The 24689-nt window shown below is 45.7% G+C and overlaps 1 protein-coding gene across 1 annotated transcript in view; it reads left to right on the forward strand.

Annotated features, from left to right (window-relative positions):
* Positions 1 to 16053: 16053 nt before the first annotated feature.
* The window catches only part of GCM1 (glial cells missing transcription factor 1), a 100637-nt gene continuing 92001 nt past the window's right edge, over positions 16054 to 24689 (forward strand). Inside the window, exon 1 of the mRNA XM_029595717.1 lies at positions 16054 to 16345. The gene's annotated coding sequence lies outside the window, so the exon portion shown is untranslated. The remainder of the gene's footprint in view (positions 16346 to 24689) is intronic.

Here is a 24689-nt window from a genome sequence, read left to right on the forward strand (position 1 = left end):
AACAGAAGGTAAATCATTATCAGGAAAACCTAATACCTCAGTCAAAAATCTTTTTAAAGAAACAAAAATAGTTTCACCTACTATTTTTGGAAAGTTTACAATCCTTACATTCAGTTTCCTAACATTATTTTCAAGGAATTCTAACCACTTAGAACAAACAAGCTGATCTTTTATCATCATATTACTCACTGATTGCACAGATTTAATATTCCTCTCAGTTTCCTCCAGTCTAGTAGTAACCCCAATTACTTGTCTCTGAATACCCAAAAGTTGTTGCTGTAAATTACAGGAGACAGAGTCTATTTTGCCTTCCAGCCTGTTCACAGTGGCATTCAGGCCACTCACCAGGTCCCATATAGCTTCTAATGTGACCGTCTCGGGCCTTGATATTAATGGCTGTATATCCTTGGGTATTTCAGGTTGGAGGGATCTTTGTTGTAGGCCTACAGCAAACTCTGAGGCCTCCTCTGTTGCAGGACTCAAATCCTCAACACCTCTCACACCTGAAGTCAGTATGGAGCTTGCTTCCTCCAAGGCAATCTTTCGCTCTGCCACTTCGGTAGGCGAAATTGCCGCTTCTCCATCTGTCCCCCGCTGGATTGGGGGCAGACGGTGATCAGGACTGAGGGAAGCCTCTTCCTGGGAGGCCACTCGTTCTCCTTCCAAGCGGCCTCCAAAGGATTCACCGGGACCCTCCTTCTCTAACTGCATCATAAAACGATCTATCTCCAATTGCAAAAGGGGGGGTAGGGGTTCTGAGGGAAAAACCCTCACCTTCCCCTTTCTCTTGGCTGGCATAGCACGAAATTTATATTTAGAAAACAATGTATATTGAGAGTCAAAAGTTTTAAGTTGGTACCTGTTATTCCCCAAGGCCTCAGTGGTTGAGTCCAACGCGTAGAGCCTCTCCCTTCTAGACCGTCTCAGTCCGTCCTAGTCCGGACTAAGCCGGACAAAGCCGTGCGCACCCTTTAGGTGCGCACCCTTTAGGTGCGCACCCCTTAGGTGCGCACGGCTTTGGCGGCGCGCCGGCGGCTGCGGGGCGCCGCTGACGCAGTGGTCTTATTGTGCGTCTGTCTGGCTCCTCCCACTCCGGTCCGACCTCTGGCGATGTCCCGGGCCTGCTCCAGGGGCTCAGCGCGTTGGCCTCCCTGGCTTGGCTCACTTCCGCGCAGATCTTTTGTGCGTCTGTCTGGCTCCTCCCACTCCGGTCCAACCTCTGGCGATGTCCCGGGCCTGCTCCAGGGGCTCAGCGCGTTGGCCTCCCTGGCTTGGCTCACTTCCCGCAGATCTTTTGTGCGTCTGTCTGGCTCCTCCCACTCCGGTCCGACCTCTGGCGATGTCCCGGGCCTGCTCCAGGGGCTCAGCGCATTGGCCTCCCTTTTTAAAATATATTCGAAGAAGAAAGCCTGTGAGGGACCGTTAGATGATCAAAGGGTTAAAGGGGCAATTAGAGGGGTAGATTTTTTTAAAAGCACGTTCGCGTACTTTTGTTTGCGCACCAGGCGCAAACAAAAGTACGCTGGATTTTATAAGATATACGCGTAGCCGCGCGTATCTTATAAAATCCTGGATCGGCGCACGCAAGGCTGCCGATTTTGGGCAGCCGGCGCACGCCAAGCCGCACAGCCTGTCTCCGTTCCCTCTGAGGCCGCTCCGAAATTGGAGTGGCCTCGGAGGGAACTCTCTTTCGCCCTCCCCTCACCTTCCCCTCCCTTCCTCTACCTAACCCACCCCCCCCCCCCCGGCCCTATCTAAACCCCCCCGTTACCTTTGTCCGTAGATTTACGCCTGCAAGAAGCAGACGTAAATCTACGCGCGCCAGCGGACTGCTGGCGTGCCGTGCTCCGACCCGGGGGCTGGTCCGAAGGCCTGGACCACGCCCCCGGGCTGGCGCCATGCCCCCGGTCCCGCCCCCGAAACGCTGTGCCCCACCCCCAAAACGCCGCGTCATCGGGTCCCGCTCCCCCGACACGCCCCCTTCCGAAAACCCCGGGACCTATGCGCGTCCCGGGGTTCTGCGTGCGCCGGCGGCCTATGGAAAATAGGCGCGCCGGCGCGCAAGGCCCTGCTCGCGTAAATCCGGGCGGATTTACGCGAGCAGGGCTTTGAAAATCCGCCCGAGAGAATATAAAGCCATCGCGGAAAGATTAAATGATTTATTTTGCTTCAGTGTTTACTGAAGAGGATGTTGGGGAGATACCCGTATCAGAGAAGGTGTTCATGGGTAATGATTCAGATGGACTGAACCAAATCATGGTCAACCTAGAAGATGTGGTAAGCTTGATTGACAAACTGAAGAGTAGTAAATCACATGGACCGGGTGGTATACACCCCAGGGTTCTGAAGGAACTCAAAAATGAAATTTCAGACTTATTAGTAAAAATTTGTAACCTATCATTAAAATCATTCATTGTACCTGAAGACTGGAGGGTGGCTAATATAACCCTAATATTTAAAAAGGGCTCCAGGGGCGATCCAGGAAACTACAGACTATTAGCCTGACTTTAGTGCCAGGAAAAATAGTGGAAAGTGTTCTAAATATCAAAATCAGAGAACATATAGAAAGACATGGTTTAATGGAACAAATTCAGCATGGCTTTACCCAAGGCAAGTCTTGCCTCACAAATCTCAGAAGGTATTTGACAAAGTTCCTCATGAGAGGCTTCTAGGAAAAGTAAAAAGTCATGGGATAGTTGGTGATGTCCTTTCGTGGATTATAAACTGACTAAAAGACAGGAAACAGAGAGTAGGATTAAATGGACAATTTTCTCAGTGGAAGGGAGTGGGCAGTGGAGTGCCTCAGGGATCTGTATTAGGACCCGTACTTTTCAATATATTTATAAATGATCTGGAAAGAAATACGACAAGTGAGGTAATCAAATTTGCAGATGATACAAAATTGTTCAGAGTAGTTAAATCACAAGCAGATTGTGATAAATTGCAGGAAGACCTTGTGAGAGTGGAAAATTGGGCATCCAAATGGCAGATGAAATTTAATGTGGATAAGTGCAAGGTGATGCATATAGGGAAAAATAATCCATGCTATAGTTACACGATGTCAGGTTCCATATTAGGAGCTACCACCCAAGAAAGAGATCTAGGCGTCACAGTGGATAACACGTTGAAATCATCAGTTCAGTGTGCTGCGACAGTCAAAAAAGCAAACAGAATGTTGGGAATTATTAGAAAGGGAATGGTGAATAAAACAGAAAGTGTCATAATGCCTCTGTATTGCTCCATGGTGAGACCGCACCTTGAATACTGTGTACAATTCTGGTCGCCACATCTTTGTGTTTATCGCCTTTTAGACAAGAGTTAAAAAAATAAAAAATGTTTTACCTGCTGGTTGGAGCGTATCCATATCCCTGAAGATGCCCCCTGGAAATGCCTGCTAGCACAGGAATAGGTATGTCTGGTACACGTTTGCTGGCATAGTTGAAGGCTGGCTGGAGGAAGGGATGTCCAAGCCCCAGTGCATTCCAGTCAGAAGCAGGACTAAGAGAGCCTGACTTAAAAAAAATATATTTTTTTTTTCTTTTTTCTGTAGCCAAGGCAATAGGCATGACAGAGCGCTGCTAGTATGCTAGAAAATGAGTACAAACCCAGAAGGCCATCCCCAGGTAAAATGTTTAGTATCAAATAATTTTGGCAGAATTGATGATGGGGTGCCTAATACATGCCCCCATCACTTGTGCAAAGTTGTTGGCCACATTTTTTATAAGTAGAAAAGCCTCTGTGTCAAGCCAGCCAGTGTAGGCAGGAATCTGATCCTGGTTTTTCCTGCAGCTCATTGTTCTCCTCCCCCCCCCCCCTTAGCAATTAGTAGCCCATTGAGATAGCCTTGTGGGCTCATGGGAGTTAAAGACCAGTGTAGGAAAACCAGAGAAGTAAAATAACTAGTCCCTGGGGATTTTTGAAACAGCACAGCTATTTAAAAAATGTTAAAGATTAACTGGAAGTGATTGGCACCTGTGCCATGGAATGGGTAAAGCTTTTAATTCAGGAATAAGGTCTGTTTAAATCTTTTAGAAGTGGCACTACTTTTGTGATGTGACAAGAACAGGGATCTGCTCTATAGGGACAAAGCTTTTGAAAAAACCATTAGAGAGAGAAGATGGGTACGGCTGGACTAGGGCAGAAGTACTGAACTGGCTCTATCCGACTAGAAGGAAAAGAAAGGGGAAACAAAGCATTCAGCCACCAATTTAAAAGGGACAGATGGTGAGATTATGATTTTAGCAGCAGGGTGTGCCTTAGGAAATTGAGAAAGGTACATAAAGTTTTTTGGTTTTTTTACTGAAAGTGATTCCTGATCTCCTGTGCCAAGGACAGGATCTGGACAGAAATGTGGTGCTATTTTACCTGTCTTTATTAGAGGGAAAGGTAGAAGTTTGTAAAATTGAATGTGTACTGTCCCCCATAAATTCAAGTCAGAGAATTTTTGTTCATCTTTTATTTTGCCTAGCTAGCTAATCAGTTTAATTAGCTTGTGGAAGATCCTCAGTGCCAGGGAGTTAGTTTCTCTTATTGATTTTGTATAGTCAGGGGATAGGTCATTGGTGAAGGAAAAAAAGACTGACACCTGCTGCCATCTGGCTCTCCACCCAGAGCTGCTGCTGCTGCTGCTGCACCATACTTGAGATGGATTAGCAGGGAGAGGGACGGAGGTTATTGCATACAAACTTTCTCTATGGTTTCTCTCACACATACTCAATCATATACATACCACATGCTCGCTCTCACATGTTCAATCATATACACTCAGACATATGCTTGTTTTCTCCCTCATGCTTCACTGTATACATACACACACACACACACCACATGCTCATATCTCTTCCTCACATGCTCAATCATACACACACACAGATAGGCTCTTTCTCACATTCTCAGATTTCTCTCTCATACATGCTCATTCATATATGCTTATACCTCTCTCATATGCTCAATCAGACACACACATGCTCATACCTCTCACACTCATGCTCAATCATACACACACATGCTCATAGGCACTCCTCACATGCTCGATCATACACACACACACACACACACATAGGCTGTCTCTCACAAGCTCATACTTCTCTCACATGCTCAATCAGATACACACATGCTCATACCTCTCTCGCACATGCTCAGTCATACACATACTTGCTCATACTCTCCCTCACATGGTCAATCATACATGTACACATAAGCTCTCTCATACATGCTCAATCATACATACACACACACACATATAGACTCTCTCTCACATGCTCATACCTTGTTCTCACATACTCAATCATACAAACACACACACACTCATAAGCTTGCTCTCTCTCATCTAGCCTCCAGATATGCTGAAGCATGGGGATGAAGGCCAATGCTTCTTGTTATCGCATGGGCCACAGTGCTGCTGCTCATTGCTGCTCCTTGAGGCCCTGCTAGCTGCACGTTCACTGCCAGGCGGGGAAAGGGAGGAGATAAAAACCAATGCTTTTTGTGGCCCTAGGGCCACACTTCTCTGCACTACCGGGACAGGGAAAAGGAGAAAGGGGCCAATGATTTTTGCTGCCCTATGGGCAGCGCTACTCTAATTGCCAGGGCAGGGGATAGAGGGGTCTGGAGTGTGGGCCGCAATGCTCTTCATTGCCCCGAGGGGAGAAGGGAGGAGGAAATTGATTATTTTCAAGGCTCTGTGAGCCACGCTGCTTTTTACTGCCAGAGCAGGGGAGGGAGGAGGAGGCTGGAGGCCGATAGTTTTCACGTGACAGCACCCCTATTGGATGGCACCTATGGCTGAGGCCACATTGGCTATAGGATAGCTATGGCTCTGGAAATAAATGCATAGCAAGTTCCTCCCTTGATCCCCCATATCCTTTCATTCAATTTCCTTTCTTATACAGAATCTTCACAGAAGCATGTAGATTCTTTCTGTATCCTCTTTCATTAAAGCAAATTGATTCTGAACTTAATTCTGATATTTATAATTCTTAGCAGTTAATAGGACCAAGCAGTAAAGGAAAGTTTTTGAATCCATATACCACCATATGTGCACACCTCTCCTTGTAACTTCCTGGTACATAAGGAGGAGTAATTTTATGTATTCCCCTCCTGTTCCTCTCCTCCCTTCCTATCATGCAGAGAACAGAATGGGAAGGTATGAGGCTAGTGTGGACAAGCAAAGGAAAGGAGATCCACTCTGCTCCAAAATCCAACCTCTGCCCCCTGTTTTCCCCTTCCTTTCCGTTCTGCAGGGAACGGGAGGGGAAGGGGTGAGGTTGGAATGGACAAGCGTTCAGTTTTTGCCTGCATATTTGTATTTACAATTTCTGGGGCAGCTCAAGGCAATCTGCTGTCTGAGACGAGGGATGAGATAGCACACCCCCTTCTCCCCCTCCCAAGGCATGGCACAGGTCAAATTGTCAAGAGGGCAAAGGGGGGGGGGGGTCCCCCTTGGAGTTTTGCCCGTTCGATGATATGAAACGCCGCAGATGGGGGAAAGCAGGATCAGAGTTTCCAGAGTGCCAGCGATAATATTTCTAGTATACCGACAATCCTACCATACTCCTAGGAACCTTTCGATGTAACTCACTCATTTTTACAGCATTTGCCCCCTGAAGAAGTGGGAGATGGGTGAATGGATGGAGTCTGTGTGTGGCAGACTCTCTCCAAGTAAGTGCAAGGGTATTAGGCACCCTAGGCAAAATGTAGAACTTTATGCCCCCTCTCTCTCAGCCCTCACCACACACAATAAAAAATTATACATTTATATTAACAAATTTTACATGATAAAGAACATTAATAGTTTTTGAAGTAAAAATATCACAACATGTATATTATTTTTACATTGCCAACCAGAAAAGCCTGCAAAAAAGACATTTGAAATCCATATGTATTAAGCTTATTGTAAAGTGTGCTCGATGTGGGCTTGGCCCTCAGAAAACCATAAGTAAACTGAATTAAAATTACAATTTGGTAAACCTCCTACACGAAAACAGCACTAAGTGCTACCACTCTAATAATAACAATCCTACCTATAGAAAGGCAATGTTGAAAATATTGCACCAGGCCCTAAAACATTCAATACACCTTCTTTGAAGAAAACAGAATAAGCCATACTGTTATAGATTTCTACATAGAAACTACATGCCAGCAGAATACCTCACCTTGGTCACACATGCAGAACACAATGGAAACATACCAAATACAGAATAAAGAGATCATAAACTATAACTAGAAGCGTGCAGACAAAAACTGAACTGGAAATTGCAAGAAGCCAGACTCTGTATGCAGTGCAACAATGGAAAAACAAAATTCCTCATAAAACAATAATAAAATCAAGAAACATATCAATCATAATGGTAAAACTACATTAATAAAAAATATATATATTTCAAAACAACTGATGAACAACTGGCATGAACTCTTAAAAAGGAGATAGTGCAACTTTTAAAGTAGAACAAGGGGGGGAAGCCAACAGCTCATGGTTCGGAGCTTCACCACTACCAGCCTGCATTCCCCTCAGGTTGAGCCCTCGGGTGCCAAGCCGGCTGGTCTTACATGGGGCCTCTGCAAAGATGGAAGTCCAGAAGAGAGGCAGGCAGCGTAGCTCATAGTCAGTATCCAGGCAAGGATTGTGGCAGGCGGCGAAACTTGTAGTCAAGTTCAGTCTGAAGTCAAAGCCAAAGACAAGCAGAATCAACGAAGAGGGCAGAAATGAAAAAGGAACTCAGGACAACATGCAGCTCACAGGAAGCGAGGAGACCTGTTGCCAAGGCAAGGGCTGGTAGCAGGATCCAGCCTTACATGCTCTCCCAGGGATGATGTCATCAGAGAGAACCAGCAGCTTATTCCCACCACAGGCCCTTTAAAGGATCGAGGAAGGGGTGCGCACCTAGAGAGAGGTCCCTGGCTGAAGGAGATTGGTGGCGACTTAGCCACAGAGAGAGAGGGCCCATCGGCGTCAGTGGAGCACGTGTCGGGCTGACGGACTGCAGCCACAGGCAGCACTGAGTGTCAGCAGCAGTTTCCTGCAGCTGCCAAAGAACCCGGGCCCAATCCCACCATGAGCAGCGTCAGGTAAGGGAAGCCAGCCGTGGGATTCCACGGCCAGCAAGCGCAACAGTACCTCCCTCCTCTAAGCCCCCCTCCTGAGGGTTTTGGCTTGCTGGGGTGAGTGGCGTGGAACTGCCTGATCAGATTCTTGTCCAATATGTTGGATGCCGGCTCCCAGGTGTTCTCCTCCGGGCCATATCCTTCCCAAGAGAGGAGGTACTCCCACCTTGGGCCACGTCTTCTCGCATCAAGTATGTTGTGTACCTGGTACATGGTGTCGCTCTCAGAGGCAATCTTCTGGGGTTCAAGTATCTTGTGAGAGGGCCAAGAGAGTACCAGGGGTTTTAGGAGAGAGATGTGGAAGGAGTTATGAATCCTTAAGGAGGAGGGTAGATAGAGCTGGTAGATTACAGGACCCAATTGGCAGAGCACCGGGAATGAAGCCAGCCAATGGATAGAAGCTTGAGCCTGATGTATCATGCACTGAGCCATACTTTCTCCCCGGGTTTAAATTGCAGAGCCGGTCTTTGGTGAGCGTCGGTGAATCTCTTGGCTTTATGGCCTGCTTCTTGCAGCATTTGCTGCGTATGATTCCAGAGTTGGTGCAGTTCTTGGGCCATCAACTGAGCTGCAGGCAAGGGAATGGTCAGAGGTAGCAGCAGAGGGAGAAGAGACCACCTTTCGTAGACAATCTGAAAGGGCGAGGATCCAGTAGCGGAACAAGGAGGTAAGTTAAAGGAAAACTCTGCCCAGGGAAGCAGCGTTGCCCAATCATCTTGACGGGAGTTGACATAGGCTTGCAGGAAACTCTTCAATGTCCAATTTGTCCTTTCGGCCTGGCCATTTGCTTGGGAGTGATATGCAGTAGTGAAGTCTAGGTTAATATTAAACTTCTTACAAAGAGCCTTCCAATATCTTGCTGTAAATTGAGGACCCTGGTCAGAGACAATAAGTTTGGGAAGCCCCTGGAGGTGAAACATGTGCTGAACATAGAATTGGGCTAAATGGGGAGCTGAAGGGAGACCAGGCAAGACTATGAAATATGACATCTTTGAGAAGCGGTCAACTGCCACCCAGATGACCGTGTTGCTGTTTGAGAGGGGTAAATTCATGACGAAGTCTGTGGAGATGTGAATCCAAGGTTCCTTGGGGACTGACAACGGCTGTAACAGCTCCCAGGGTCATTTCCAGCAGAGGTTTCTGCTGTGCGCAGACAGGACATGAGTCCACATAGGTCCGAACATCCCTCTGCATTTTGGGCCACCAATAAAATTGCTGGAGCAATGCAAGGATCTGGGCTCATCCAGGGTGGCCTGAAATGCGGAAATCGTGGGACCAATTTAACACTTTGTTACAGAATTTACGTGGCACGACCTTCTTCCCTGGAGGGATGGTCATGGTGGTTATGAGAAGAACCCGTGCTGGATCTATAATATGCCGGGCAGGTTCAACGGTATCCTCAGAGACAAAAGAGTGGGAAAGGGCATCTGCTCGGACGTTTTAGCTGCGGGTCTATATCTGAGTTTGAAGTGAAAGCGGGTGAAAAAGAGGGCCCAATGGGCTTGTTGCAGGTTCAAATGCTAGGCTTGGTAAAGATATTCAAGATTCTTATGGTCCGTGTAGATAGTAATATGGTGCCGAGCTCCCTCTAACCACTGGCACCACTCCTACAAAGCAAGTTTAATGGCCAACAGCTCTTTGTCACCAGTCCTGTAATTCCACTCCGCTGGGGAAAATTTCTTCAAAAAGAAGGAGCATGGATGTAAGGTTCCCGAGGACGAGTATTGGCTCAAGACGGTTCCTATCCCCTCGGAGGAGGCATCAACCTCTACAATGAAAGGGCATTGTGGATCAGGATGCCGGAGACAAGGTTTCTGGAGGAAAGCCGCCTTTAAGTCTTGAAAGGCTGTTACTGCCTCAGGAGGCCACAGTTTAGGGTTCACTCCTTTTCAAGTCAGAGCTGTGAGCATGGCCGCCAGCTTGGAATAGTTGTTAATGATTGGTGAAGCCAAGGAACCTCTGTAGGGCCTATAGGCCAGTAGGTTAGGGCCAATCCTGAATACACTTGAGCTTCTCTGGGTCCACTTGGAAACCTCGCTTGGTGACAGTGTATCCTAAGAATGGCAGACTTTCTTTCTTGCAAGAACATTTCTCCAGTTTGGCAAACAACTGGTTATCCCGAAGACGTTGAAGAACTTGAGAGACGTCTCGCCGATGGGTGTTTAGATTCTTGGAAAATACCAGGATATCATCAAGGTACATGATCATGCTTTCATAAAGCATGTCCTGGAAATTTCATTCATCATATTTTGGAAGATGGCAGGCGCATTGCAAAGTCCAAACAGCATGACTAAATATTCGTAATGGCCATCTCTGATGTTGAAGGCCATCTTCCATTAGTCGCCTTCTCGTATCCGGATTAAATTATAGGCTCCCCGGAGATCCAACTTTGAGAATACTCTTGCCCCCTGTAACTGGTCAAATAGCTCTAAAATGAGAGGTAAGTGATAGCGGTCTTTCCAGGTAATGACGTACAAACCACAATAATCTATACATGGCTGGAGGGTCCATTCTTTTTTGGCCACAAAAAGAATCCTGCCCCCGCAGAGGAGGTAGACTGCTGTATAAAGCCCTTGCTCAGGTTTTCCTGTATATATTCGGATATCGCCCGGGTGTCAGGAAGTGATAAAGGGTAGACCAGGGCTTTCCAAACCTGACCTGGGGACCCCACAGCCAGTTGGGTTTTCAGGATATCCACAATGAATATGCATGAGATAAATTTGCATATACTGAGACTCCATGGTATGCAAATGTATCTCTTGCATATTCATTGTGGATATCCTGAAAGCCCAATTGGCTGTGGGGTCCCAAGAACAGGTTTGGGAAGCCCTGGGGTAGACTCTACCATGCGGAGGTTTGGTACTGGATAGAAGATTGATGGCGCAATCATACTTGCAGTAAGGAGGCAGAGTGTCTGCTCCCTTTCTGGAGAAGACATCGGCAAAGGGAGTATATTTTGGCGGGAGGCCAGCAGGAAGAAGAGAAGTCAAGACACATTGCTGGGTAGCAACCTTCTCCAAACAGGATATGCGACAGCCCGGAGCCCACCAGGACAGCTGCAGAGAGGCCCATTTGAATTGGGGGAGTCTTGCTGGAGCCAGGGCAATCCAAGGACTACAGGATAGATGGCTTTGCTGATGACATGGAATGCCAAGTATTCCACATGGAGGGAGCCCTTGCAAAACTTCAAGGGGTTGTGGTATGAGTAACTCTCCCAGGGAGAGGGTCGCTGTGGATGGAGGAGAGGACCAATGGAACTGGCGAGCGGAGAGTAGGAATCTGGAGATGTTCAGAGCCTTCATCATAAAGTTGCCTCCTGCCCTGGAGTCCACTAGGGCAAGAGTAGAGAAATCCTGATTGTCCACCGAGAGCATCAAGGGAAGAGTTAGTGGGTGAACTGGTGTGATCAGGCTTAGGGTCAATCCCCTGCTGAGACCTAGGCCCGAGGGTTTAACGGCCATACCGGACAGTGGGCTATTAAGTGGCCTACTTCACCACAGTAGAGGCAGAATCCAGCCTGACAGGGCCGAAGGCATTCCTCCGGGGTCAGCCTGCCTCAGCCCAATTGCATGAATTCCTCTGCTGTGGCTCCAGTGAAATAGGAGCATTTAGTTGGTGAAGAGGGGCGCTGGGAGTGATGGACGTCTCTTGGAAACTTCCACTTCCTGGTACTGCTCTTGGAGTCGACGGTCTATCCTGCTGGCAAGGTCTATGAGAGCATCCAGAGAGGAAGGAAGCTCACGAGTTGCCAGCTCATCTTTAATTCAGGCTGCTAAGCCGTCCAAAAAGATGGAACAAAAACAGTTTTTGCCACAGTGGAGTTCCGAGGCCAGGGTCAGAAATTCAATGACATACTCGGTGAGGGAACGAGTGCCCTGGCAGATATGGAGGAGATCTGAGCCAGAAACTGTCTGTTGACCTGGATCATCAAACACTGTCCGGAAGAGATCCACGAAGCTCAGCAGGTCCCATAGGATGGGATCCAACCGCTCCCACAAAGGAGAAGCCCATGTTAGGGCCTTGCCATCCAAGAGCAAGAGGATGTATGTGGTCTTAGTGGCATCATCTGGAAACAGTGCAGACTGAAGGCAGAAATGCATTTTGCACTGATTCAAAAATCCCCAGCAGAGTTGGGGGTCCCTAGAATTGCAGGGAGGCGACGGAAGCGGTATTATGGGGCACGTAGTGGGTGCAGGGAACTTATAACCTGGAGCAGGAGGAATCGGTGAGCCTGCCGAAGCCATGGAATCAAGACGATTACTAGGACGTTCCATGGAAGTTGCTAGCGCTTCCAGGACTTTCTGTTGCTCCAGAATCTTCTGGGCCAAGCCTGGAAGGGGCCTGTAAGGCGGACGCGTCCACCGGGTCCATGACCTTGGCAAATTGTTCTGCTGGTGGACCCTTGGATCGAGGGGGGAGTTGATGCCACTTGTGGGGAGGAGCCCTACAGGTCCCCAGCATCAGTAGGCAAGGCAGAAGACAAGTAGAGACCCCACTGGAGGCACACGTGCATCTAGAGAGAGGTCCATGGTTGAAGGAGATTGGCAGCATCCTAGCTGCAGAGAGAGGGGGCCCAGCGGCGTTAGTGGGGCAGGCGTCGGGCTGGTGGACCTCAGCCGCAGGCAGCAGTGAGCATCGGCAGCGGCTTCTCACGGCTGCCAAAGAACCCGGGCCTGATACCGCCGCAGAGCAGCATTGGGTAAGGGAAGCCAGCCGCGGGACTCCACAGCCAGCAAGTGAAACAGCTGCTCAACAACACCAATCATAACATGATCAAATTTGAGATAATGACTGGAGGAGGACATTAAGTAATCTACTGCTTTAGCTTTAAATTTTCAAAAGGGGCATGATAAAATGAGAAAAATAGAAAAAAAACTAAACGGTGCAGCTGGAAAAGTTAACAGTTTACCTCAGGCGAGGACATTATTGAAAAATACCATCTTGGAAGCCCAAACCAGATGGATTTCACACATTAAAAAGGTGAAAGGAAACCAAATGATTGCTAGAATGGTTAAAAGGTAAAATGAAAGAGGCTATTTTAGCTAAAAGAACTTCTTTCAAAAACTGGCAAAAGGAGCCATCTGAAGAAAATAGAAATAAGTATAAGCATTGGCAAGTTAGATATAATAAATTCATAATGCAAGCATAAAGACAATTTGAAAAAAGCTAACAATAAAGATAAAAATACAGAATAAAAACTTTTAAAAATATCACTTGGACCAGATGGTATAGAACCCAGGGTCTGAAATTTCAGATCCATTAGTAGTAATACATCCATTGTACTTGAAGACTGGAAGGTAGCTAATGTAACCCTAATATTTAAAAAAGGTTCCACTGGTGATCCAGAAAACTATAGGCCGGTGAGCCTGACGTCAGTGCTGGGAAAAATCATAGAAACTATTCTAAAAAAAAAAAAAATCACAGAACATATAGATAGATATGGTTTAATGGGACACAGCCAATATGGAAGTCTTGCCTCACAAATTTGTCACATTTTTTGAAGTGGTTAATAAATATGTGGATAAAGGTGTGCCAGTAGATGCAGTATATTTGGATTTTCAGAAGGCATAGAGTTGCAGACATCCACTGCTTATTCATGGGATAAGCAGCTTGGAATCTATCTACCCCTCGGGATCCTGCCAGGTACTTGTGACTGGATTAGCCACTGTTGGAAACAGAACTTTGATGGATCTTTGATCTGACCCAGTATGACAAGTCTTATATTCTTATGTTAAGTCCCCTATGAGAGGCTTCCTAGAAAATTAAAAAGTAATGGGTTAGGAGGCAATGTACTTTAGTGGATTGCAAATTGGTTAAAAGATAAAAATAGAGAGTAGGATAAATTGGTCAGTTTTCTCAGTGGAAAAAGGTAAATGGTAGACTGCCTCAGGGATCTGTACTTGGACCGGTGCTTTCTAATTTATTTATAAATGATCTGGAAAGGGGAACGATGAGTGAGGTGATCAAATTTGCAGATGACAAAATTATTCAGAGTAGTTAAATCACAGGCAGATAGTGATAAATTGTAGGAAGATCTTGTGAGACTGGAAGATTGGGCATCCAGATGGCATATGAAATTTAATGTGGACAAATGCAAGGTGATTCATATAGGGAAAAATAACCCACACTGTAGTTATGCAATGTTAGGTTCTATATTAGAAGTTACCACCCAGGAAAAGGATTTTGTGGACAATATTTTGAAATCCTGCACTCAGTGGGGTACATTTTTTTAAAAAGCGCGAGCACGTACTATTGTTCGCGCACCAGGCGCAAACAAAAGTACGCCGGATTTCAATAGATACGCACATAGCCGCGCGTATCTTTTAAAATCCGGGGTCGGCGCGCACAAGGGAGTGCACATTTGTGCACCTTGCGCACGCCGAGCCCTGCGCGCGCTGCCCGTTCTCTCCGAGGCCGCTCCGAAATCGAAGCGGCCTCGAAGGGAACTTTCCTTCTGCCTCCCCCCACCTTCCCCTCCCTTCCCCTATCTAACCCACCCCCCAGCCCTACCTAAATCCCCCTCCTAACCTTTATCCCTGAAGTTACGCCTGCCTCCGGGCGCTGTGTCGGGGCACTTGACCACGCCCCCGGACTGCCCCGGACCGCCGCCACACCCATGAAAACGCCCCGAGCCGATGCCACGCCCCCTGGCCACGCCCCTGGACCATCCCTTTTTGCAAGCCCTGGGACATATGCGCGTCCCGGGGCTTGCACACGCTGCCGAGCCTATGCAAAATAGGCTCGGCCTGCACAGCGGCAGATTTCCTCAGGTTACGCGCGTAGTCTTTGAAAATCTGCCCAAGTGTGCGGCAGCTGTCAGTAAAGCAAATAGAATGTTAGGAATTATTAGGAAAGGAATGGAGAATAAAAGGAAAAATGTCATAATACCTCTGGATCGCTCCAAGGCGAAACTGCACCTAGAGTACTGTGTGGAATTCTGGTAGCCACATCTCAAAAAAGATATAGTTGAACTGGAAAACGTACAGAGAAAGGCGCCAAAATGATAAAGAGGTGGAACAGCTCCTCTATGAGGAAAGGCTAAAGAAGTTAGATCTGTTCATCTTGGAGAAGAGACAGCTGAGGGGAGATATGATAGAGGTCTATAAAATCATGAATGGAAAATATGAATCAGTCTTTCAAAAAATACAAAGACTAGGGGATAGTCCATGAAGTAAGTAGCTCATTTAAAACACATTTGAGAAAAAACGTTCTCACTCAATGCACACTTAAGCTCTGGAATTCATTGCCAGAGGATTTGATAAAGGCAGTTACCATAACTGGGTTTAAAAAGGTTTGGACATGTTCCTGAAGGAGAAATCCAAAAATGGTTATTAACTAGATAGGCTTGGGGAAAGTCATTACTTATCCCTGAGTGTTAGCTGCATGGGATCCATCTACTGTTTGCGATCTTGCTAGGTATTTGTGACCTGGATTGGCCCCTGTTAGAAACAGGATACTGCAGTGCTTCTCAACTCAGTCATCGAGGCACATCTAGCCAGTCAGGTTTTCAGGATCTCCACAATGAATATGCATGAGATAGATTTACATATAATGGAAGCAGTGACTGATTAGGTGTGCCCTAAGGACTAATTTAAGAAGCACTGGGATACTGGCCTTTATGGACCCTCAGTCTCATTCAGTATGGCAATTCTTATGTTCTTATGCGCTTTGATTTTGAGAGGGAAAATCCCCTACTCTACGTCTTCTGCCTATGGGCGCTGTAATTTTAAATCTGGCCCCTCCCATAAATCACAGATAACACATTTAGCAGACATTGTGACATGATCCATTGTGACATAATTTCTTTTGAAGACATACATATTTAAAAGTGTGGAGGCAATTTTTAACACAACATAGGTACTTTTATCCACAGGCTTTGCACCATTTCTCAAAAGGAAAGTATGAGCATACTTTCCCTTTGAACTGGGTGTACTTTTAGGAGCTTTAAGAGTGGACAATTTTCAAAAAGCCCTTTTAGCTGGGTACATCAGTATATACTCATATAAATGCCTTTTGAAATTTGTCCCCCCCCCTATGTCCAATTATGTGTTTTACAGGATTGTTCTGGGAGGGATGGTGGTGAGGTCATCACGATAGTTGAGTTTAATTAGGAAAATCTCAGAAGAGGGGACTGAAAGTTAATAGAAGAAGGGGGGGGGGTGCACAAGGCTGAAGGTTCACCTAGGGCGCCTGATACCCTTGCAGCAGGTCTGGAGGAAAATAAATGAAGATTGGGAAGGAGGTAAGTGTAGAATTTTTATGGTGGAATTTTCCCCTGCGGTGAAATACTGTAGGGAAAAATACTGTGGGTTACCACCCCACTAAAACTGCCATGTGATGGAGGCCATCTTCTTAAAAGAGCCCTAGTGGCCCAAATACCCCTCCAAGTATAGCCAAAAGAAGTTTATCCGTCTATAATTAAACTTAGCCAGTTATATTTTAAAGATAGCAGGATACATGTAGCCAGATAATTTTAAGCAGGTATAGTCAGCGGCTAACTTTAATTGGATAACTTGCCCACTAAACGGCCTTCTGAATATTGGCCTCAAAAGACAGGGAGAAAGACGAGGACTCCAAACCAAGTAGTACAGGTTACATCCTATTTGGGTAACTCGTAGAACCTCCCTTCTTCCCATGCAGGGTCAGGTGACCTTTACTGTCTTGTCTGGAGGACAAACCTTTGCTATTCATCTGCCAACAGTAAGTGCAAAGGTTGGAAATGGAGGAACTACAGAGCAGGAAATTGGGAAGGGAAGAATAAAAGAACAAGAAGATGAACCGGGAAGAGAGTTACGAGTGGGAGATGGAAGACTGGTATGTAAGTGAAAGAAGACTGGTTTGTAAGTGAAAGGATAAAAAGGGGAGGAAGGCTGAGATTTAGTTATCAGTGGATAGAGTAGCAGAAAAGAGAGAAATGGAGAAGAGATGAATGGGAAGGATCAATGTCCAAGACAGATGTAGGGGAGGAAATGAAGACAGGAGAAAGAAGAAACAAAAAATGAAAATAATTCTCTGGAAAAGAAGTTAGAAGGCAGACAAGAAAAGCAGAAAAGACTGTGACCAACGCAATTAGAAAAATAAAATGTCCAGGCAACAAAGGTAAAGAAAAAGCATTTTATTTTCAGATTAGTGATTGGAATGTGTCAATTTTGTGAAATATGTATCTCCTAATACAGTATAGGAGGAAATGCATTTCTGTTTCTATTTCTCCGGTGTTGTACCGCATGCAGAGTTTGGCTTCTTGGCAGGCCCAGCGTGATCTGGTGTGGATACCGTGCATTTGCCCTGGGTGGCGTCAGCAGCAGGTGTGGCCACGGGGCCACCAGCAGAGTCCAACCTGCCAGTGGACGAAGAAGAGCATGTTGTGGCTGCCAGTGGATCCCAACATGCTGGTGGCAGAAGAAGAGGAGAGGCCATGATGTCAACAGAGCCCAACCTGCTGGCAGCCAAAAAAGAGGAGAGGCCACAGAGCCTCTGCTGCCATAGAACAGCCTACTTGCATGTATGTATGCGTGTGTATGTAAAAGGGGAAGCCTCCCTGTGTATGTGTGTTTGTGTGAAATGGAAATCTGCCTGAATGTGTGTTTGTGTGAAACAGGAAGATTGCCAGCATGTGTGTTTGTATGAGAGAAAAGAAGCCTGCCTTTACGTGTGTGTGTGACAGTGGAAGCCTGCCTGCCTCTGTGTGTGTGTGTGTGTGTGTGTGCGCGCGTGTGTGTGTGTGTGTATGAGAGAAAAGAAGAATACTGCATGTGTGTGTGTGAGAGAGAGGAATCCTGCCTATGTGTGTGTGTGTGAATGGGAACCTGCCTGGGGTGTGAATGTGTGTGTGTCCTGCCTGTGTGTGTATGTGCGCTTGTGTGTGTGTGTGTGTGTGTGTGTGTTATGGTTAATGGTGTTTGGGTGGATCCTTGGACACTGTGGTAGCTGACCACGCCCATGGGGGGCAGTCCCGTGAGGGACCACAGTGTCAGGCTAAAATCCAGACAGACAAACACAGATTTGAATCTTTTATTAAACAGTTTATAGAACCACCAGAGGTAGCAGTAGTGAGTAGTAGTTGTAGAGCCCAGCTGGGCGCGTATCTCACAGAACGCTGGAACAGTGGATCCTCTGTAGAGCAGTGTTGTAGTGGAAAGAGACTGAAAGTTATAAGCACACAATAACATTAGCATTCAGAGTCCCAAATAGAATTAGGAGAGCTCCGAGACAGGGAGAGCAGGCCCTCGAGGAGCGAGTACCTGATCCCTTAGAGCAGAGAGACTCAGTGGTGTTGTACTCACTAGCAGTAGCAGAGATTCCACTAGACGAGAGGTCTGGCACCGAAGCAGAGAGCAGGCCCTCGAGGAGCGAGTACCTGATTCCAGTGAAGCAGTACTGTAGAGAGAGATGTTTTCTGTACTCACTGATGGTGACTGTAAGTTAGTTCTTCCAAGTAGAAGGGTAGAGGTTGCAGGCAGCGACACAGGGAACATAGGCCCTCAAGGAGCGAGTACCGGTTTCATGATAGCACCTGAAAAAAGCAGAGAGGCCCCCAAGGAGCGGGTACCCCGTTAGTGACCCCGAACGGTAGTAAGAGTTCCAGATAGAGCTGGAGTGGTAGAGTAGCTTAGAAATGGACAGCGAATCTCATCCATACGAATCCTGTTGCTAACTCAACGAGCTAGCAAGTACTGTAGGCAGATATACCCTAGAGTCGTGACGTCAGAACAGGGGGACGCCCCTGAGGTTCGCGTCAATGTGAAGTTAAAGATGAGGGCGGCAAGCGCACGTGCGCCCTAGACATACCTTGAAGGAGAATGGCGGGAGGCAGCACCAAAGCCGGTCCGGGGACACCGGAGAGAACGGCAAGCAGACGCCGCGGTGGCCATCAGTCCAAGGTGAGCGGGAGGAGCCACAAGTAGAGAGAGGTAGGTGGGGCAAAGCCGTCGAAGACCGACAGACGCAACAGTGTGTGAATGGGAACCTGCCTGGGGTGTGTGTGTGTGTGTGTGTGTGTCTGCCTAGGATGTGTGTGTGTATGTGTGAATGAGAACCTGCCTGGGATATGTGTGGGTGAATGGAAGTGTGACTAGTGTGTGTGTGTGTGAGAGAATGGGAGTCTGACTGTTGTGTGTATATGTGTGTGTGAAGGGGAGCCTGCTTGAGTTGTGTGTGTGTATGTGCGTGTATGTGAACTTTCCTTTCCTCGCTGCCATTAATCCATGGCAATCTCAGAGCATCTGGAAATAAAAAGTCCCCAGGTGTGGACAGAGGGATTTTTTTATCCTTATTTTTTTAAATTATTGCTTAGTGTTTGATGTGTCTGCTGTTTTGAAATATTTTATTGGTGTTTGGGAAATTTTGGATACTTTATTCATTGACTGGTATGAAATATTTATTCTTTTTTGAATATGGCATTAGTATTATGATTGATATTTTATATGTATTGATAATATTGTTTAATATTTTATGAAGAATGGTACTGTTTCTGTTTTTCCATTGTTGCTCTGCATATAGAGACTGGCTTGTTATGGGTTATAGTTCTGTTCTTTTCTGCATGGTTCCATTTATACTTTCTGGTCTCTTTATTCTGTATTTGGTCAGGGTCTGTCTGGTTCTGCATGTGTGTCCAAGCTGAGGTATTGTGCTGGCATGTAGTTTCTGTGTAGAGATCTATAGCAGTCTGATTTGTTTTATTTTCCTAATAGGAGATGCATTGGAGTTCTAGGCCTGGTCTAATTTTATTTATTTTAAATTTATAGACCACCTCTTAACATTCCTAAGTGGTTTACAATTATACATTCAGGGGCAGATTTTAAAACTTATGCGCGGGCATAGATTTGTTCGCGCCAGGCGAACAAATCTATGCCCGATTTTATAACATGCGCGTGCTGCCGGGGTTGGCGCAAGCAAGGGGGTGCACACATGTGCACCTTGCGCGCGCCGAGCCCAAGGGGAGCCCCGATGGCTTTCCCCGTTCCCTCCAAGGCCACTCCAAAATCGAAGCGGCCTTGGAGGGAACTTTTTTCAGTCCCCCCCCCCACCTTCCCCTCCCTTCCCCTATTTAACCCACCCCCCAGCCCTACCTAAATCCCCCCCCCTACCTTATTTTATTTCTTATGCCTGCCCAAAGCAGGCGTAGTTTGTGTGCCAGCTGGCTGGGCCGCACGAAGGAGGCCTCGGCACCGCCCCCGTACTGCTGCCACGCCCCCAGACCCCCCTCGATCCACCCCCGGACCATCGCCACACCCCAGACCCGCCCCCTTCCCGCCCCTTTTTCGAAGCCCTGGGACATACGCATGTCCCGGGGCTTGCACGCGCCGCCAAGCCTATGCAAGATAGGCTCGGCACGCACAGAGGCAGCTTGAGGCAGCTTTTCGGGGGTTATGCGCTTATGTTACGCGCATAACCCTTTGAAAATCTGTCCCTCATAGTTTAATAAAAACATAAAATCAAAAAACATGAAAACATAAAACAGATATTCAAAAACAATAACTTAATTAAAAGTCTAAAAAGAAATACAAACAATAAAACAAATTCAATGTACAGAAAACATGTAGAATAACAGTGCTGCAGTTCTCTGCTAAAAGAAACAAGCCAAAGAGAACTTTAGAGTAGGTTGTTTACTAATCTGTAATACTATCAGTAGAACCATCATCAATAACAAATTTCATTTTTAAACAATCATGGACGCCTTATCCTCTGTTAAATTAAATGCCTGTTTAAAAAGAAGTGATTTTTGTTATAAACTCTTTATTTGTAAGATTTTCAAAGCATACATGAGGCAAGAGTCAAAGCAAACTCTTTAGTCAGTAACATTAACAATTCAGTCATTTGGTACGGTGCAGGGATTATAAACAATATATATGTGTCAGGCTGCTGGCATTCTTTCTAAATTAATTCATTCAATTATTCCTCTGGAACTGGTGATATTCATGTTTTAATCGCATACATGGTTGTATTTGAACTGCTCGTACTTTAAAGCGTACCTCAATCGCTCAATATTAGCCAGCTCTCTTTCCTATGCCCTCCACTAACATAAACACAGGTTTTGCTTCCAGAATGTGGCTATATGAAGTTGACCCAATAACCCTCTAAATTTACTTGGAATCCCAAATCCCTCCCATCTACCCAATAACCCAACTTAAGAGGTAATATAGACAGGGGAGCATATGATGTCCGCTATCTCCTGGGTTAACCTTTCCCAAAACCACTATACCCCAAAAGAATTGATTTTAAAAATGTCCTGAACCTCTATAAAGAAATCTCTTCCTTCAATCTTAAAGGTAATGTATTCCACAAAGAACGAAAGGCAATCAAGTGATTCATCAAGCCTGATCTGTCTAAAAGAAGGGATATTGAGGAGACACTGAGAGGCGGATCTTAATGGCCTTGATAGCTGGTAGAGTTTCAAAGCTGAATTAAAACTAGAAGATGCCAAATCATGAAACCCTTTAAAAACTAATAATAACATTTTAAACTTTATCTGCCACTCAATGGGTAGCCAATGATACTTCAAAGGAACTGAAGAAATATGCTGACACATAGGTGTCCCAGACACTATCAGTGCAGCAGAATTTTGAACATATTGTAATGCATGTAATATTGCTTGGGGCAGACCTAAATAGAGGGCATTACAAAAATTCAAGAGATGAAACTACTAAGGAGTGTACTACAGCTTTCAGATCATTCTCATTTAAGTACAACCGGAGTCTACGAATGATACATAACTTAAAGAAGGCACCTTTAACAACCTTATTGATTTATGGATGGATGGATAAGGTTGAGTCCATAATGATACCAAGATTTCAGACCTGATTGGTTCTTGAAATCTGAACTACCTCAACAAATACTGTAAATATTTAGGAAATCCATCAGTAGGAAATCTTGCAAGATATATCTCATTCTTTCCCATGTTCAAAGATAATTTATTTGTCAGCCAAATATTCAAGGTTACCAAACAATGAGAGATTTTATCCAGAGCTTCTTTCAAGGAATTTTTAGTAGGTGTATAAAACTGAGTATTGTCTGCCAAAATATGACAATCAACATCAAGACCTGAAAGGACTTGACAAGGTGATATTTACTGCATATTAAAAAGGGATGCGGAGATCGAGGATCCCTGGGGTACCCCAACCTTTACATCAAACAAGATAGATTTTGAGTCATGGATGACCACTCGCTGAGAACGTCTCTCCAGAAAGGATTAAAACTACTGTAGAACAGTACTGCCAAGTCCAATGTCGTTAGGCTTTTTTAATAGCAGCCTGTGGCTGACTGTATCAAATGCTGCTGTGACGTCAAGCAGGACCAAACATATTGTGAACCACTATCAAACCCTCTTCTAAAGGAGTCATGTGCAGTGTGATCTTTTTATAGGTAGGGTTCTTACTGTTTGAGTGCTGGCAGTCAGGGTTGTTTTGGTATGGGAAGTTTACTATAGTATAATGGTAATTCCATTTACTCATAGCTTTCTGAGAGTCAAGCCCACATCCAACATGCAATTCAAAAGGTCTAATTCCTTAAGAGTTCCAAATGTCTTTTTTGCAGAGTTTTCTGGCTGGCACCACAGCAATGCATGTAAATATAATATGCACATTGTAAGTGATATTTTTTCCTTAGGAGACTGTACTTTTAAATGTTCTTTTTCATGTAAAATCTGTTTAATTGTGTGTGTGTGTGTGTCTGTAGAAGGTGTGGAGGGGAGCGTGTGTGCAAAGCTGTAAGGTTGTCCAGGGCAAGGCTTGCCAACTGTGGGTTATAAAACCTTCAGCTCAGGTCACAGGTGCCTCAACTGGCAGCAGAAGCAGCATTAGTAGTACAAGTAGCACAAGGCCCGTGATCCAGAATGCATTCGCAGGTTCTACCCTTACATAAGTTTGTGTGGAAACAGGAAGCCCTGCATGAGCATGATTCAAGGGCTAATGCAGGGCCTTTGAGTTTGCTGAGGCTCACAAGGCCCGTGCTGTCATTACTAATGCTGCTGCCACCACCTGCAGATCACTATCAGGCCTGGGTCCAATCATGAGGGGAAGCTGAGTATGCACAGGCTAGTGGAGATTGCCACTGTTGTTCTCTCCTCACCCCCCAGTGAATTTACCCAAGAAAAAAATGTTGCCCCTGTCATCAGCCTTCACTTTCTTCCCATCCATTGTCATCCACCTTTGGCTTGGGCTCAAAGGAAAATGTTGCCACTGACACTGGCTGGGAAGGATGTGTGGAGGAGGTGTTGTTTGAAGGGAGAGATCAGATGCAGGAGAAGTTTGACGGTTAGAACATCTGGAGAGGGATTGGCTATGGAGGGTGAGAGAAGGGGAATGAAGATCAACTGGGAGATGTAAGAGAAATAGGAGTGGGAGGCTGAGGATGTGAGAGAAAGGTTGGAGAGAAGGAGATGAGGCTAGGGGTGAGAGAGAAAGAGGATGAGAATGAAAGCGAGGCGGGAATGAGGATCAGGTGAGAGGAATAACTGGGGGGATGTGAAAAGGGATGGACAGGGTCAGAGAGGGGATGGGCTCGGTAGGTGAGACGATCTGAGAGATGTAAGAGGGGACAGCTGGAGGGGCAGAGGTTGAAAAAGAGGGGCTGCTGGAGGGGAGGATGTGAAGAGAGGAGGTCTTTTGGAGGAGTGGAAGTTGAAAGAGAAGATTGTCTAGAGAGGGTGGAGGTTGAGAAAGAGAATCAGCTGGAATGCGGTGACGATGAAAGTGGAGTGATTGTTGGAGGGGGACTACACCCCTACTAATTTGTTTTGGTCATCTGGGGTCATGTGAATTTTCAAATGCTAAAATAGGGGTCACATTGGCTAAAAATGTGGGAAGTCCTGGCCTAGAGTACCTAATATCTTTTACCTGACCATGGATTCTTTTGGGGGGGGGGGGGGTCAGTTATTAAAAAATTAGATTACTGGAGGGAACTGGGCTTCTTTGATGTCCCCAGGACAAAGACTGAATGAATTGAGTAGGAGGGAGCAGCACAGTAATTGTTCACACAGGGCAGCAGAGAAGCTAGCACCTGCCTTGCTTCTTGAGATTTCCAGTCTGGTTTTTGTTGCATATTTCTAATTTGTGATCACTAATTTTATATTTAGTAAAGGGGTGTGTTTTCTGAATTTATGAACTAGGTAAGGGATTTTGTTAGCGTGTCATTTCTGTGTAGAGATCTATAGAAGTCTGTCTTTTAGTTTTCAGTAGGAGGTATATACGGTATATAGGTGAGAAAGAAACAAGAATAATATTGGTGTTTTAGGACCTAGAGTAATATTTGCAGTGCTGCCTTTTCATAGATAGGGTTGTTACTGTTTGAATCTGGCAGTGGCAAGGCAGCTTTTACTCTATAAGTGCTGAGTTTTTTTTTGAAGAGCATTGTATTACTTCGCAATGTGCCAGGCAGTGGAGGGAGTTTATGCTGATGCTACTGATGTGGCACCAAAGTCTGATACTCTTGGGGGAATTCTGTACAAAAAAATTGAAAATTCTGCACACTTTATATTGGTCAAAATAACACAATATACATGACAATCTAAGTAATTAATTTAAAATGTAATACAGAAAAAAGTTATTACTTAAAGATGCAGAGTTTTAAATATTTTGAGCATAATTTCC

Source organism: Rhinatrema bivittatum, chromosome 3 (genome assembly GCF_901001135.1).
Source record: "Rhinatrema bivittatum chromosome 3, aRhiBiv1.1, whole genome shotgun sequence".
NCBI lineage: Eukaryota > Metazoa > Chordata > Amphibia > Gymnophiona > Rhinatrematidae > Rhinatrema > Rhinatrema bivittatum.